This window comes from Xenopus laevis, chromosome 6S (genome assembly GCF_017654675.1).
Source record: "Xenopus laevis strain J_2021 chromosome 6S, Xenopus_laevis_v10.1, whole genome shotgun sequence".
Taxonomy (NCBI): domain Eukaryota; kingdom Metazoa; phylum Chordata; class Amphibia; order Anura; family Pipidae; genus Xenopus; species Xenopus laevis.
Genome location: NC_054382.1, coordinates 2,492,128 through 2,499,057, shown reverse-complemented (window position 1 = coordinate 2,499,057; position 6,930 = coordinate 2,492,128).

Sequence of the window (6,930 nt, the reverse complement as noted above, 5' to 3'; positions counted from 1 at the left end):
CAAAAGTGCTTAGAATAGCCCCCTCATCATTTTCATATTAACATATTTTTAAGGTTTACTTATACTTTAATGGCCTGGATGCAAGTGCAGAAGCAACTTTGTACCCCTAAGCTGTGCACAGTGACTTTACAGGCTGAGATAACCCAGAGGGTCAGCCAAACTGATGCTCAGAACATCAATTCCACCCAAAATCCCCTCCCCCAAAAGTTTATGTTGATGTTACCCCATTCAACCATACACAATAATTATAGGGGAGAGTCGTGGATACTGAAGGGGCAGGAGAGGCATATGAACTTTTAACAGTATGTAGAATCAGGGCTGGAACTCAGAGTATCCCATCTAAACGCTGAATTGTGAAAGAGAAAGACAAATCATAATTGGTACATGAAGATGGTCATTTGTAAGTACAACTGCTGCCCTCCCTGTCCATCAAGTTCAACATTAAAAGAAAACAATACCCCCGATACAATGTAGGTCTCTATAAAAAGATATTGAGTAAAACAGCTCATATGTAAAACCCTGCTTCATGTAAATAAACCATTTTCATAATAATTTACTTTTTTAGTAGTACGTGCCATTGGGTAATCATAAATAGAAAATTGCCATTTTAAAAATTAAGGGACGCCCCTTGGGATTGTATGATTCATGGTGCACACAAACATACCAAACAAACCATACATGTTAGGTCACATGAGCAAATTAACAGAGTTCTGCCTTTTGTTTACTCACATTTTCCTGTTACAGTTAGAGCTGCAGTATTTCTGGTCAGGTGATCTCTTCCTGTTACAGTTAGAGCTGCAGTATTTCTGGTCAGGTGATCTCTTCCTGTTACAGTTAGAGCTGCAGTATTTCTGGTCAGGTGATCTCTTCCTGTTACAGTTAGAATTGTATTTCTGGTCAGGTGATCGCTTCCTGTTACAGTTAGAGCTGCAGTATTTCTGGTCAGGTGATCTCTTCCTGTTACAGTTAGAATTGTAGTATTTCTGGTCAGGTGATCTCTGAGGCAGCACACAGACCATCACGAAAAAGTGGCTCAAGGCAAGAGATGTAAAAGGGCAACATTTATTTAAATATTTCTCCGAAAAAAACTTGAATGTCAAGAAAGCTACTAACATGACCAAATTGGTCCCTGGACCTCTCCCATTGACTTAGACATGAACTTGGCAGGTTTTAGGTGGCAAATAGTCAAATTCGAGATCTTAAAGGTTATGATTATGACAAATCTCGAAATTCGAATTAAAACTCAAAATCAAGTTTGGATAATTCACAATTCGAATTTGAGAGTTTTGACCATAAAAAAGTGAAGGTTTGAACTAGAACTTTCAATCCGACCCTTAATAAATCTGCCCCATAATACGCAGGCGGGCGGCTTTGTTTGCAGAAGCTGAATTGGCAGCTGAAAATATTCCTGTATACATCCAACTAGTCAGTAGACCCCCTGCTTTCATTTTTATGGTGATTTGTCTCTGTATGAAAGAAATTGTGGAAAATAAATGTGACAAAATGAGATATTTGTGATTTTCCAAAATATTATTAAAACTGTTGCATTTAGCTAAACTTCGCAGTTTACTAGTTTGGGGAAGAAATATGTCTTTGCTCATGTTAGATTTGTCGGAATGTTTACTTTCCAAAATTACATGGCTTTATGGGGGGTTTTCATACTGTTTGGGGCATCTCTGATACATAATAATAGGCAGTCAGTTGCTTTTTGTTGTTGTTGCAGAAGCAGAATTGACAGCCATGAAGTTCATAGACATTATTTTCATTCCTGCCAACTGGTGTAACTATAGAGGAAGCAAAACCTGTGGTTGCAGAGGGGTCCAAGGGACCGGTGGGCCTGGATGGTGGGGTCGGCTAAATAGAAATCCCCCATCTCAGCCGGTCTCCTACCTGACAGTTTGTTCACCAGCTACAAACTACACACAGCCGGTAGGTGCAAGTGAGAGGGAATCGGGTAGGGGGAGCTGTTTGTGATGGAGACACTTACTGACGACAGGTAAGATCTGGATACAGCAGCACCTACCTACTTCTCCCATGTGTGTCTCCTAGAAAGATAATCTAAGGCTGGGGGAGGGGCAGGAGGTTTTGTAGGCAGAACTGTCACATAAACTATTCAGAGGCTGGCAAAACAAAGGCTGACTAAGCTTAAAGGAGAACTAAACCCTTAATTAAAAACCTCCCTTAACTCTACCAAGCAGTTAGCATGTAAACACTGTCCCCACTGAATATTTTTTTGGTGGTTTAGCTTCAACCCATAGCAGTGTCAGACTGGGACACCAGGGACCCACCATAAAACCTTAGACCAGGGGCCACTCTCAGTACTATTATTCTTCATCTTCTCAATCAACCTCTATTCTCCTAGTCTCTTTTCTTTACATACTATAATCAATTACTCCATCTATTTAGCCTCTTTGTTCTCATAGAAATAGGGAATAACCATGAAATAGGCCAAAAGTTTAGCAGCAAGAGGGACCACTGACACCTGGGCCCCCCGGGAGTTTTCCTGGTATCCCCGTGGGCCAGTCCGACACTGACCCATAGTATTCTTACAACACATAACTTGTGAATGCTATCTAAAGGACCCCATACACGGGCCTAAAAAAACTGCAGACAGACCGAATCGGCAGATTATTGGCCCATGTATGTGGCTCTCCGGCGGGGCTTCCCTGATCGATATCTGGCCGAAAATTGGGCAGGATTAAAAATCCCGTTGGATCGTGGCCGCATCTGTCAGTTGATGTGCTCCTGTGATCCGAGCATCCCTATTGGCTGCATTATGATCCAATCGTTTGGCCCTATGGCCGCAATCGGTTCATCCCGATATCGCCCACCTCAATAGGGAGAGATCCGCTCATTTGGCGACATCAATTGACGAGTGGATACAGACTTGCAAAACCTATTTGAAACTTTCTGTGATACATTTGATTTTCTATACAGGTATGGCATCTCTTTTTCCCGTTTTCCACAGGCCCTGATTTGCGGCAAGGCCGCATAGGCCTAGGGCGGCAAAAAATAGGGGCGGCATGCCGCCCAGCCGCATTATGGGGACGCGTGCAATTACACCAGCTGCGCCGGCGTTTTTTCGCCGGCGCGCTGGGAAGGGGAAGTGTAGGTGGCCGCACGGCCACCTAGTCGGACCACACGGCCGCCTGGTCGGACCGCACGGCCTAGGGGCGGCCAGCAAAGAAATCCGGCTCTGGTTGTCCAGAAAGCTCTCAATTACAGGAAGGCCATTTCCCCTTATTTTAAACAAATAATACAAATTTAAAAAAAATGATTTCCTTTTTCTGTGTAATAATAAAACAGTCGCTTGTACTTGATCCCAACTAAGATATAATTAATCCTTATTGGAAGCAAAACCAGCCTATTGGGTTTATTTAATATTTACATGATTTTCTAGTAGACTTAAGGTATGAAGATCCAAATTACAGAAAGATCCCTTATTTGAAAAACCTCAGGTCCCGATCATTCTAGATAACAGGTCCCATACCAAATATGTTATATAATATAAGGTAAAAACGACCAACATCACTGTATGTTACTGTATGTTACTGTATGTTACAACATCACTGTATGTTACTGTATGTTACTGTATGTTACTGTATGTTACAACATCACTGTATGTTACTGTATGTTACAACATCACTGTATGTTACTGTATGTTACTGTATGTTACTGTATGTTACTGTATGTTACAACATCACTGTATGTTACTGTATGTTACAACATCACTGTATCTTACTGTATGTTACTGTATGTTACTGTATGTTACTGTATGTTACAACATCACTGTATGTTACTGTATGTTACTGTATGTTACTGTATGTTACAACATCACTGTATGTTACTGTATGTTACTGTATGTTACTGTATGTTACAACATCACTGTATGTTACTGTATGTTACTGTATGTTACTGTATGTTACAACATCACTGTATGTTACTGTATGTTACTGTATGTTACTGTATGTTACAACATCACTGTATGTTACTGTATGTTACTGTATGTTACTGTATGTTACAACATCACTGTATGTTAGAAACAGTAAGAGATACATGTGACAAATTGCAGGAATGCAATAAAAATGGCTGCCTTTAGCACAGCTTTAAAATGTGGTAGGTTGGAGTAGAAATTTTTACCCTTTTGTATTCATCGGAATTTCCAAATAAAAATATGGTTTTCTGGGATGAACTTACTTTTTGTGGCCACATAAAATGCAGTAAAAATATTGATTTTGCAGCAGCTAAAATAGCAGAAACGATGGGGGTATTTTAACTTTTGGGGCACACGCATGCCACATACTTAGATTAACCCTTTAGTAGTTCCCTTGGAGGCTATTATCCAGTTCTGTCTACAAATTACTGTTAATCAATTCAGTTTACATTGTTGTTATGGGTAACTTATTGTTAATTAATCTGGCTGTGGCCTTTAAACCCAAACAATTGTAACGAGTCTTAGTTCTGTAAAGGGTAAATGCAAATGTACTCATTTTGGATCCATCAGAATGTGTTCCCTCCGAATAAAAGTGCGGTTTCCTTGATAGTGATTGGATAGTGTACTGCTGGGAGTGTCTGACCAATACAAGTCAGAAATTTCCAAAAAACTATATTTATTTGGTATTGACGCATTCAGGAGATAAATCAGTTTTGTACATTACATTTATTTAGTTTTTTGCAGTGTTCGTGTGTTGAATTCCCTGAAGTGAAGTGATAATTGCCTATAGCAGAGTGACGCTGAGCCTTTAGCTTTGTATCCTGAACCTGATTCCTGGGCTCTTCTGCTGCTGAATTCCTGCTCAGCTTCTGTTTGTTTCTCGTATTGACTCTTGTTACCTGCCCTGACCTTTGGCTCCTTCCTGACTCCAATTTGCCTGATGTTCTCTGCACGTTGCATTGAAAGTGCCGCTGTTACATACCTCCCAACTGACGCTCTTTTCATGAGACAGTCCTAGTTTTGACATCTCAACCCACAATTCTAGATCCTTATTCAAATGTCCCACATTGATCTCCCTACAAGCTGCACTGAATAATTCTTAAATCCTTTATGGAGTGATGAGGCCATTGAAATGATTTCCTATTGGTGTGTCCAGTTTTTTATTGGTTATAGTGAATGGGTGGTGATTATTTCTCTTTCTCAGGCTTTGCCCAGTCTCTCTTATATACAGTCCCCTGTTATACATTTAGTGCATTGTATTAATACACCACATTGTATTAAGTACACCATATTGTATTAAATACACCACATTGTATTAAGTACACCATATTGTATTAAGTACACCACATTGTATTAAGTACACCACATTGTATTAAATACACCACATTGTATTAAATACACCACATTGTATTAAGTACATCACATTGTATTAAGTACACCACATTGTATTAAATACACCACATTGTATTAAGTACACCACATTGTATTAAGTGCAACACATTGTATTAAATACACCACATTGTATTAAGTACATCACATTGTATTAAATACACCACATTGTATTAAGTACATCACATTGTATTAAGTACACCACATTGTATTAAGTACACCACATTGTATTAAATACACCACATTGTATTAAGTACACCACATTGTATTAAGTGCAACACATTGTATTAAATACACCACATTGTATTAAGTACATCACATTGTATTAAATACACCACATTGTATTAAGTACACCACATTGGAAGTAGAAAATGAATGCATGAGACCTATCATTGTAGTCTAACTGACATTACCTATATTATGGGGTCGGCATTTTCTTTCTTTGCCTGGAATCCATTGAATGATTTTGCCATGAAACCATCTGACCACTAGATGTCACTAACCTGTACCACTAGATGTCACTAACCTGTACCACTAGATGTCACTAACCTGTACCACTAGATGTCACTAACCTGTACCACTAGATGTCACTAACCTGTACCACTACATGTCACTAACCTGTACCACTACATGTCACTAACCTGTACCACTAGATGTCACTAACCTGTACCACTACATGTCACTAACCTGTACCACTACATGTCACTAACCTGTGCATTAAGTGCAGCCTTGACTGATTGGATTTATTGCCATTATATTTCATGGCTGGCAGAAGTCGGTGCCACAGCTACAGCTATTGTTATATCTCTTACCAGATATTTTACCACTATCATTTCTAAGCTCTAGAGGTCCCCAAACCAGTGTCTGATTTTACTTTCTACAGTAACAGCTTGACTGCCTATAGATTTTGCCCGTGGATAACTAGTGGATAACTAATCGTGAATAGAAATGATTTGTACACTTACATTACACTCCACCACTAGAGGTCACCCTTTCCTTCTCACTACAGGAGTGAGGGAACTGCATTACTAACTGTCAACCACTAGATGTCACCCTTTCCCCCAATCCCAAACCCAACCCACGACGCCTGCTTTCTCTATTCAATACTCTTCTCCATTCCTCATCAACAGGATCAGACAACCTGACACACTCTCCTCAGGACTTTGCTGGTTACTTTAACAACAAAGTAGACCATCCACAATCAGATCCCTAACTCTACTAATGTAAAGCAACTCCTCCTTCCTGAGCCCCTTCTGCATATCTTAAAGGAATTGTTCAGTGTGAAAATAAAAACTGGGTAAAAATAGATAGGCTGTGCAAAATAAAAAATGTATCTAATATAGTTAGTTAGACAAAAATGTAATGTATAAAGGCTGGAGTGAGTGGATGTGTAACATAATAGCCAGAACACTACTTCCTGCTTTTCAGCTCTCTTGCTTTTCCCCTTATAGTCACTGACTAACTCAGAGTTAGAGAGCTGAAAAGCAGGAAGTAGTGTTCTGGCTATTATGTTACACATCCACTCGCTCCAGACTTTATACATTACATTTTCGACTAACTAACTATATTAGAAACATTATTTATTTTGCACAGCCTGTCTATTTACC